At 48.1% G+C, this 11,027-nt stretch overlaps 1 protein-coding gene across 4 annotated transcripts in view; it reads left to right on the forward strand.

Moving 5' to 3' along the window:
* Positions 1 to 11,027, forward strand: part of LOC144600341 (mastermind-like protein 2) — a 444,980-nt gene that overhangs the window by 412,546 nt on the left and 21,407 nt on the right. The window lies entirely within an intron of this gene.

Below are 11,027 nucleotides of genomic sequence, written 5' to 3' on the forward strand. Positions count from 1 at the left end.
GAACTGTGATTGTGTTTGTGTCTCTTGTAATCATTCCCAGGGTGCTTGGTTTAGTTTTGTTTTAGTTTACTTAGTTTAATTTATTTTAGTTTCGTTTATTACTGTTACGTGTACCCAGGTACAGTGAAAAGCTTTTTTTATTTTAGTGTTAGTTTAGCTTAGTTTAATTTAGTTCAGTTTATTACTGTTACGTGTACTGAGGTACAGTGAAAAGATTTTTTAGTTTAGTTTCATTAGTTTCGTTTATTGTCACGTGCACTGAAAGCCTTTTTGTTGTGCTATCCAGTCAGCGGATAGACTACACTTGAGTACAATTAAGCCGTCTGTACAGTGTACCGACGCAGGTTAAAGGGAATAATGTTTAGTACAAGATAATGTCCGGTAAAGTCCGATCAGAAACAGCCCGAGGGTCTCCAATGAGGTGGATGGTAGGCTGGGACCACTCTCCAGTTGGTGATAGGATGGTTCAGTTGCCCGATAACAGCTGGGAAGAAACTGAATCTGGAGGTGCACGTTTTCACACTTCTGTACCTCGTGCCTGATGGGAGAGGGGAGAAGATGGAGAGACTGGTCCTTGAATACGCTGGTGGCCTTGCCGAGGCAGCGTGAAATGTAGAGGAGGTTGGCTTTTTTAGCGGGTAAAACAGAAACTTCTGAATTAGTAATAAGAGCTACTTGTTCAGGAAATAAAAACCTAGGATAACGCTCCAGTGCTGTACAGGGTGTTGAACTGTAGGAGGTGCGAACTTTTGGATGAGAATTTAAAGTTAAGTCTTGACTGTTCCCTTGGATGAGTGGAAACAGTCCTGGGGAACAATTTCAGAGGAGTTCTGGTTAATACAAATCCCTCATCCCTTGTCATTGGAACAGATTATCACATTACCGGCTGGGGAAACTTGCAAATGTGTTACTTGACTTCACTGACGGCACTTCAGAGCAACATCACTGGCTGTAACGTGCCCTCTGATAGGCACTGTGTAAATGCAACTCTGTGCACACAGCCCCCAATTTAAAATACAATTGGAAAAATTACAGCGCTTTTTTTAAAAAACTGGTTAATTACAACTTGAAAGTGCAGAGCACTCATGTACATAGATGATGCCTTTCAAGAAGTAATGGCTTTCAAGAAATAATGACATGAGACGTCAGTCTGTAGGGTGGCACGGTGGCGCTGCGGTGGAGTTGCTGCCTTACCGCGCCAGTGACCCGGCCTCCATCCTGACTACGGGTGCTGTCTGTGTGGTGTTTGTACGCCCTCCCTTTGACTGTGCGGGTTTTCTCCGGGTGCTCCGGTTTCCTCCCACACTACAAAGACATACAGGTTTGTAGGTTCATTGGCTTTAGTAAAATTGTAAGTTATTCCTCGAGTGTAGGAGCGTGCTCGTGTACGGGGTGATTGCTGGTCGGTGCGGACTCGGGGGGCCAAAGGAAAGGCCTGTTTCTGCGCTGCATCACTAAAGTCTTCTACACTGCATCACCAAAATGGTCACTATTTCTGATCCAAATTTCTGCTTTGTAAGTAAGCCAAATGGTATAAGAAATTGCCTTCCTTTTCCAGCAGACAGAAGGTGTGAATTTTATTGTGAGCTTTCACCCCAGGTCAGGTTTATGGTATCACCGTGGCACAACGGTAGAGCTGCTGCCTTACAGCGCCAGATACCCGGGTTCGATCCTGACCTCGGGTGCTGTCCGTACAGAATTTGTGTGTTCTCCCTGTGACTGTGTGGGTTTTCTCTGGGTGCTCTGGTTTCCATCCACACTCCAAAGATGTGCAGGTTTGTAGGTTAATTGGCATCTATAAAAATTGTCCATGGTGTGTCGGATAAAACTAGTGTATGCGTGATCGCTGGTCAATGTGAACTCAATGGGCCGAAGGGCCTGTTTCCACGTTGTATCTCTAAACTACACTCAACTAAGCTAAGCTAGAACAACTGTGTTTCCATTCCCTTCCTGAGTGCTTAGACTTGCTGGCCTTTCATTTAAATAGTTTTCTGCAAATCCATCTAAGCTAAATGGGCTAAAGATGTGCCAGGATGAAGAATTTGTAAGGAATTCTCCATTTCTTCCCACTTATAGTGGCACTGGCTTTTACAAGACCACTTTGGACTCGTTTCAGCCAGAGATTGGGGCAGTTGCGTGTTAGTTTGCTCTGGGTTTCTAAAGAATTAACTTGATTGAGCTGAAGAAAATATAGTCAAGGCTTCGAGCGGTTTAAAGTGAAAACACTATCCGAGGAGCTGGCAAACAGTCAATAGTCAATAGTCGTTTATTTGTTACATACACATAAATGTGTAGTAAAATGATCCTCTGATGTGTTTGAACAGTGAGTCTGTATGAGAGGGTCGTTAAAAGCTTGCAGAAAGAACTCTGCCGCTGCCGATGGCGGCGCTGCCCTAGCAGCTGCGGCTTACCTGCAGTCCGTTTGTCTTTGTGTTTTTGTTGGGGGATTTTGTCTTAATTGTAAATGTGATGTGGTGTTTTTGTGTTTTTGTACTATGTGTGTGTGTGGGGGGGAGGGAGGAACTGTAAAATTGTATATTTGTCCCTTCCGAACGGAGACCCGACCTTTGTGTTCTGGGCCGTGTCTCCGTTCCTGCTGCGGCCCAACCATCGGCCAAACTCCTGGAGCTGTCGGCCTCCAGGGCTCTGGTTCGCAGAGCCCGCGGACCAGACTCACCATCAGCGGAGCCGGCCGTTCTCGGAGGCTGCGGGAGCGGCTGCGACTCGCCTTAGGCTCGGGCCGCGTGGATGCCGACATCGGGAGCTCCAGCAGCGGCACCGTGTTCGCCCGCCCCGGATCGCGGGGCTTGGGTCGGCCCGCCGCGGACATTTCACCGTCCGGCGCGGCCTGAAATAGGCCACGGAATTTTCTCTGCTCGGCGGGGGCTTCAATGTCGGGAGCCCCGACCGCCCCGACTTACAGCGGGGCTTGGGTCGGCCCGTTGCGGACATTTCACCGTCCGGCGCAGCCTGGAACATGGCAACGACAACAGCCTGACCGCAGGAGAAGACGGCAGGGGAAGAGAAAAAGACATTCTGGCCTTCCATCACAGTGAGGAGGGGACTGGAGGAGACTCACTGTGATGGATGTTTCTTTTTGGGGGGTTTTGTGTTGGTTGGGGTTGTGTAATTTGCTTATTTATTGCTCTTATTGTTGGACTGTGGGTGACGAAATTTCGTCCAAAAAACTTGTTTTTTGGATGACAAATAAAGATATCTTGAATCTTGAATCTTGAATCTTGTCTTGTCTTGGAATCTGATTTGCTCATCTAGGAGACAACAATAGACCTTTAATCGTTTGGCCGACAGAGTTCCTCGAAATTTCTCAGACAAAATAGGCAGTGTTGTTTTATTTAATTGAAATTCACAAACACTTGCCTCTTGAGGAGGTTTACTGGTGTGTGAGATACCCTCAGAGAGCAGGTATCGATGGTGGCAAGGATCTGGCTAGGTTTATGTGCCTAATGCTGGCAAATGGAGCCAGGTTAGATGGGGGCATCTTGGTCAGCATAGACGAGTTGGGCAGAAGGACCTGTTTTTGTGCTCTATGACTCTCAGTGTAGAAAGGAACTGACCGAACCGCCACCTACTCCTTTTCTCCAGAGATGCTGCCTGACCCGCTGAGTTACTCCAGCATTTTGTGTCTGTCAAGGGACTGCAGATGGTGGTTTATACCGAAGATAGACACAAAGTGCTGGAGTGACTGTGTGGGTCAGGCAGCATCTCTGGAGAAAAGGGATGGGTGGAGTTTCGGGTTGAAAGCCTTCTTCAGGCTGGGTTTCAGCAGTCTGAAGATGGGTTCTGACCCGAAACGTCACCTATTCTTTTTCTGCAGAGATACTGCCTAGCCCACTGAGTTACTCCAGCACTTTGTGTCCATCTTCAACCTGCTCTTCCCAACGTGACTCATCTGCCAAACAATCCCTCCTTATCTTGATCCAGCTATTACTTACCAAGTCTTGCCCCAACTTTTCCTCTCACCTCTTTGTACCAGCTATTTCCCCTTAGTTTTTGATGCAGCATAGAAACAGGCCCTTCGGCCCACTCAGTCCATGCCGACCACCAATTTGCTGCCACAGATTAAATGCAATCTCCCATAAGCAGCAATGAACTCATTTGAAACTTGCCGAATAGTGAGCGGCCTGGATAGAGTGAATGTGGAGAGTAATGGATGAAATTCCTTGTATTTCTTCTGTTTTTTTGTTTATTTTGTTTTTTAATTGATGTCTTTTAACATGTTCGAAATAAAATAAAATGAATGAATGAATGAATGAATGTTTCCACTAGTGGGAGAGTCCGGGACCAGAGAAAGGAGATGAGGAGGAATTTCTTCAGTCAGAGTGCGGTGAATCTGTGGAATTCATTGCCACAGACGGCTGTGGAGGCCAAGTCAATGGCAGAGATTGACAGATTCTTGATTAGTACGGCTGTCAAGGGTTATGGGGAGAAGGCAGGAGAATGGGGTTGATAGGGAAAGATTGATCAGCCATGATTGAATGGCGGAGTAGACTTGATGGGCCGAGCGGCCTCATTCTGCTCTTAGAACTAATGAACTTGTGAACGGAAGGGCCAGGTGCTCTTCCCAAGTGCAATGCAGATCCCAAGTGCGCTGCACAGGGTACATGGGTTTTCTTTCCCCCCTCCCCCACCCTACCACACTCCCCCCCCCCCCCCCCCCCCCCCCACCCCCCAACTCTTATGCTAAACTCGGGTGGAACAGCAAACTTCCTTGAGGGGATGATTGTAGCTGGCCGGCAGAGAGGTCAAAGTAGAGAGCGGGGCAGGGCTTTGAGGGTGAAGGTATGTGGAAGGCAGCCAGCTGGAGAGGGAACAAAACGGCGTGAAATCCGATCTACATAGCAGGCAATGGAAACACAGCGAGCAGCTGCTGTGAGGACCCTGGAACTTTTTTTTTCTCCCCCCCCCCGTGCGTGTTCTTGTTTGCTCCGTGAATGGAAAGATGAGAGTTTTTATTTTCACCCAAAAAAATCTGCCTGAGTAAGTGCTTTATACTGTGCTCGTGAGCGCTGCACTACTGGAGTGTAAGGCCTCCGGGTTTCAACCTATACGTTTATAATGCAATGAGGTAATAAAGAGCTCTTTTTTAATTAGCCGCAGAGACTGTGTTGTCTGCCAGTGTAGAAGCAGTGAGCTTATGTTCAAAATATTCTTGCTTCCTTTTAGGCTTTTAAGGAATGTGTAACTGTGTCGAGAATGCTTGAATTAAAAAGGAATTTCACCTCCTCCACCCTTTCCCACCCCAACCCCGCTTTCACCCCCTCCCCCCCCCCCCCTCCTCCTCACCCCCTCACCCGCCCCTCCCAGTCTGACTTTTTTTTAATGATTGGGACATTTGAACTATGGAGGGGACTTCTCCTCAAATGTTTTAGGAAGAGGCAGAAGGGAGGGGGGGGGGGGTTGAGGGAGGGGACAGAGAGAAAGAGAGAGAGGGAGAGATGGTCAGACAGACAGAGAGACACAAAGAGAGGCAGGAAGCCAGAGGGGGAGAGAGACAGGGAGGGAGAGACAGAGGGGGAGAGAGAGGGAGAGACAGGGAGGGAGAGAGAGACAGAGAGCGAGAGAGAGAGAGGGGGAGGGAGAGAGGGAGAAACGGAGATAGACAGAGACAGGGAGAGAGAGGGAGACAGAGAGAGGAGGGAGAGAGAGAGAGCAAGCAAGAGAGAGACAGACAGACATAGAGAGAGAGAGAGAGACAGACAGACATAGAGAGAGGGAGACAGAGAGTAAAAGCTTAGGATTTGATTTCAAAGGCCCATGATAATGATAATGCCAGACTGGGCGCTTTTGAGGGTGTATGCAGCTTCTGAACTGGAGCAGAGGCCCCTGCAGCTAATTGAGTGCCTTTGAATAAACGAATAAAGGATGATGAATCAGTGCTGTCTGAGCTGTGTCTCCAAGTTTGGCTCCCTTGTTTTTTCACTGATGTTTTCGCAGTGACTTTGCTGCCTGGTCATTTTGGTTCTTCCCATGTGTAGCAGTGCTGCCCTCAGGCACTGCACTTATATCCCACGTATTTGTATTAATAGGACTGCCACTCAATAGAGTTGGGGGGGGGGGGAACTATCGAACCTTTTGACTTCAGTAAAGCCTTGAGTTTACCCATTTTCCAAAGGAAGGTTTTAAAATACACACAGTTCTGCTTCAAGAATAATATCCTACTCTTCAACAGGAAAGGCCAGCGTTAAAGAAAAGCCTCATATCCCATTAAAAGTAAGTGTTGGGCATTCTGGCATAGGTTTATTCTTAATCTGGGGGGACTAATCTTTGGAGCCAGTTTAGCTTAGTTTGGTCTGGTTTAGATGTACAGCGCGGAAACAGGCCCTTTGGCCCACCGAATCCGCGCCGTCCAGCGATCCCCGTACGATTCTACACACCGGGGACAATTTATAATCCTTACCGAGGCCAATTAACCTCCAAAGCTGCACGTGCTTGGAGTGTGGGAGGAAACTGGAGCACCTCCGGAGAAAGCCCACGCAGGTCACGGGGAGAACGTACAAACTCTGTACAGACAGCATCCATAGTCGGGATCGAACCCGGGCCTCTGGCGCTGTAAGACAGCAACTCTACTGCCGTGCCGCTATGTCGCCCTGCAAAATTACGTAGTTTGCGACAGTGCGTTGGTACCCAAAGACCGATGGCTGCTAACTCAGTGACTTGTGGCGCCTCATGACCAAGTAATCTTGTAGGGTATCCCACGTAAGGTTGCCGGGGGGGGGGGGGGGGATGGAGGGGAGGGGGGCGTTGGCAGGGAGTGGGTGGGCTTGGCTGTGGTGGAAGGAGATGCCAAAGGGGGATCTGGTGAGTGAGTTACTGACCGTTCAACCTCCTGGCTCACGCTGCCTCCTGCTGTCTGGCACTGAACAGGCAGGTTGAAAAACTGGCATTATCAATTTACTCAACCATCTCTCACATTACTTATTCTTTGTTTCTTTCCCCTCTTCACTTTCATTCTATTTGCCATCTCTCCCTCTCCTTTACTAATTAGTTCCGTATTGTCTCTCGTTCCCGTTTTTTATTTATTTTCTCATTCTCGCACTCCCGCTCACTCTTTCACTTGTTTTTGTACTTTCCACCTTTCACTTCAAACCTCCTCCTGTCATTAGCTTCCCTCCCACCATTGCTCTCTTCATGCTCCCGTCTCTCTCTCTTCTTTCTCCACTCCCCTCTTCCTATCTCTGTCCTCATTCTCCTTTCATGCTCACTCTCTCACTCTTCTACTCTCTATTTTGCTCTTTCTCATTAATTTTCTCCCATTCTTTTACACTCATCTCCTCATATCATTCTCTCTCACTCTCCATCTCTCCCCTTCTCCTCTCTCGCACTCTCTCTCTCTCTCTATCTCCCTCTTTCTCATTCTCTCTCTCTCTCTCTCTCTCTCTCTCTCTCTCTCTCTCTCTCTCTCTCTCTCTCTCTCTCTCTCTCTCTCTCTCTCTCTCTCTCTCTCTCTCTCTCTCTCTCTCTCTCTCTCTCTCTCTCTCTCTCTCTCTCTCTCTCTCTCGCTCTCTCTCTCTCTCTCTCTCTCTCTCTCTCTCTCTCTCTCTCTCTCTCTCTCTCTCTCTCTCTCTCTCTCTCTCTCTCTCTCTTCCACATTCACTCCCACTTCCCTCTCTCCCTCACTCTCTCCTTGCACACTCTTTCACCACTCCCTCTCGATCATTCATTCATTCATTCACTCCCACTCCCTCTGAGAGACGCAGGAAGTTAGTATTGTGAAACCACATCTCGCGGAGCAGAATATTTACGAATAGGAAGACAAAACTATGAGGGGTGGGAACTTATTTCACATTGAACTTGTTTGAAAGTGCAACACTCTGCTGCATTTTCCCCATCAATGATGCAGCATTGCAAGTAGGGTCGCCAACTGTCCCATATTAGCCTGGACATCCGTATTTTGGGCTAAATTGGTTTGTCCCGTACGGGACCGCCCTTGTCCCATATTAGGCCGGGGGGGTGCTGTAGGCCCGGACGCTGTAGGCCCCGACATTTTAGCTCTGGACAGTCTAGGTCCGGAGGCCAGGGCGCTGCCTAACGGAGGTTGCATAGCAATCCGCCTCCCGGCCCGGACGGCCGCCATTGGTGGAGCGGGAGCATGTGGCCACTGGCTGGGTGAGGTCATGTGGGGCGCGGGCGGGGTGACGTCAGCCTTGTCCCGTATTTGGTAGTGAGATAGTTGGCACCCCAAATTGCAAGCCCCAATTATGTTCAGTCAGTTGCCCTTTGCATCATTCAGATTTAAGTACTTGCCCATGCCAGTGAATCTATTCCATTAATCCTGTCACACACTGTCCGAAATCCTGATTTAGTTCAGTGAGGGGGCATTGAACAAGACTGATTGGCATCTGTTCCCTCTGCTTGAGAGGACTAAAAAATGTTTGGATGATTTTGCCAAAGAAATGTCAATACAAAATCATGACATGAGAGGAATAGATCGGGTCGACGCACAGAGTCTCTTGCCCAGATTAGGGGAATCGAGGACCAGAGGACATAGGTTTAAGGTGAGGGGGGGGGGGGGGGGGGAAGATTTAATAGGAACCTGAGGGGTAACTTTAACACAGGACGGTGGTGGGTGTATGGAGGGAGCTGCCAGAGGAGGTAGTTGAGGCAGGTAGAATTGCAAAGTTTAAGAAACATTTGAATAGGTACATGGATAGGACAGGTTTAGAGGATATGGGCCAAACACAGGAAGGTAGAACTAGTGTAGATGGGACATGTTGGTCAGTGTGGGTAAGTTGGGCCTAAGGCTTGTTTCCACACTGGACGACTATGACTCTAAATGGTCACAGTTTAATAGATGCATAAGAAGGCAACAAAACAAGAATGGCAATTTTATAGACAGGACCCCAGGTTAATGACTGTTGTTTGATCTTGGTTAAACATCACAGAAATATTTCAAGCAAGATGGCAATATTATTGCAGTAACGTACAGCAAGCCAAGCCACATCAAAGTGAAGCACGATGCAAGCTGACAGACCCTTAAACATACAACTCAACATTCCTCGTCGTGCATTGCATTTAGCCGGGAGAAAATTGTTTAGCTGGATAGTTTAATGGACAGAAGGGAAAGGTTTTGTAGATGGAAAACGTTGCTCAAAAGCACAGGAGTGGGCAGCAAGCAAATGGAAGTAAACAGCTTTTCTTGTTAACACAAGGAACTGCCGTCTGAAGAAGGATCCGGACCCGAAACATCACCTGTCCATTTTCTTCAGAGATACTGCCTGACCCGCTGAGATATTCCAGCACTTTGCGTCTCTTGTGTAAACCAGCACCTGCACAAGTTCATAAGTGTGTGGAAGCAGATTTAGGCCATTCGGCCCATCAAGTCTACTCCTTCCTATCATGGCCGATCTACCTTTCCCTCTCAACCCATTCCCCTGCCTTCTCCCCGTAATCCATGACGCCCGTACTAATCAGGAATCTGTCAATCTCTGCCTTAAAAATACCCAATGGCTTGGCCTCCACAGCAGGGCCGTTTTTACAGCATTATGGGCCCCCGGGCAAAGCAGTGTACTGGGGCCCCTACCGTTACTCTCCCCCACCCCCCTTTCCCTACCAGCCCCCCACTGTCATGCCGGCGAAAAGCACTTACCGAAAAGCACTTAGCGATGGACTTAGGGTGCTACATTGTTGCGAAAAGCACTTACAGATCGCTGTGAGAAGCACTTAGGGACCCAAAATGTTGCAAACTGCTGATGCTGGTTTACAAAGTGCGGCAGTAACTCAGTGGGCCAGGCAGTAACTCAGTGGGCCAGGCAGTAACTCAGTGGGCCAGGCAGTAACTCAGTGGGCCAGGCAGCAAATGTGGAGAGCATGGAGGGGAGATGTTTTCAAGTTGTGTTTCTGGTAACACAATCTAAAAAATCAGTGGTGCTCAGAATGAAAATACATTTCTGTGAAAAAGCAAAAAGCTTGCTTTCGATTTCCCAGAGACTTTCTTCAGCGAATGGGAGACGGACTCAGAATGGGAGTTGGGATTTTTGTAGACGGAGACATTCAGAGATGGTGGGTGGGGAAACGGCGGTTATAGTAAACAGGAACTGCCTTTTGCTCGTGAAAGCTCAGCCCGTGAATAGGATTCAAAACAGGCGCAGTTTCATCAGGCTGTGTAGAAGCCTTGTGTGCCCAGGACTCTGACGATGAGTCAGAGTTTAAATGTCAATCATTGTAGCTTTTGATGACCCAACCTCCTCACCTCATTAAGTGTGTTGGGATGATCTCATTTTCATTATTCAAAGGACAGGGTCGGACATTTTTTTGGGGGGGTTTTATTAGAAGTCAATGAGGGAAGTCTCAGTTTTTAGCCTGCAACCTAAAAAAATTGTTATGATAATAAGCCCTTACTGAAAACAAGAGTTTCAGAATGACTTCCTTACCATATGAAATTGTTTCTTGCTGCTTTAGTTTAGTTTAGTTTAGAGATTCGAAGGGTCTCGACCCGAAACGTCACCCATTCCTTCCCTCCTGAGATGCTGCCTGCCTGACCCGCTGAGTTACTCCAGCATTTTGTGGTACCTTCGATTTGTACCAGCATCTGCAGTTATTTTCCTACGCATCGCGGAAACAGGCTCTTCGGCCTACCAGGCCCGAGCCGACCAGCGACCCCGGTTCACTAACACTGTCCCAACACACGAGGGACAATTTACAATCTTTACCGAAAGTAAATTAACCTACAAAGCTGTACGTCTTTGGAGTGTGGGTGGGAACCGGAGAAAACCTACGCGGTCACTGGGGAGAACGTACAAGCTCCGTGCAGACAGCACCCGCACAGAATCGAACCAGGATCTCTGGCGCGCTGTGAGGCAGCAACTTTACCTCTGCGGCACTGTGCCACAACTACTTAATGGGTGCTAATTCAAAGACCAGCCAAGACGTACTTCCGCAAAATACATTGTGCTCCTTTTAATTCATGCTTTGGTACTGTGACTTCAACGATTGCTTTAGGTGCCAATCAGATTCATTTCTGCTCTCATCTCTGCATTTATTTGGTGTACCGCATTAAAAAACAGAAG

The sequence above is a fragment of the Rhinoraja longicauda genome, chromosome 15, assembly GCF_053455715.1.
Source record: "Rhinoraja longicauda isolate Sanriku21f chromosome 15, sRhiLon1.1, whole genome shotgun sequence".
In the NCBI taxonomy this organism is placed as follows: Eukaryota; Metazoa; Chordata; class Chondrichthyes; order Rajiformes; family Arhynchobatidae; genus Rhinoraja; species Rhinoraja longicauda.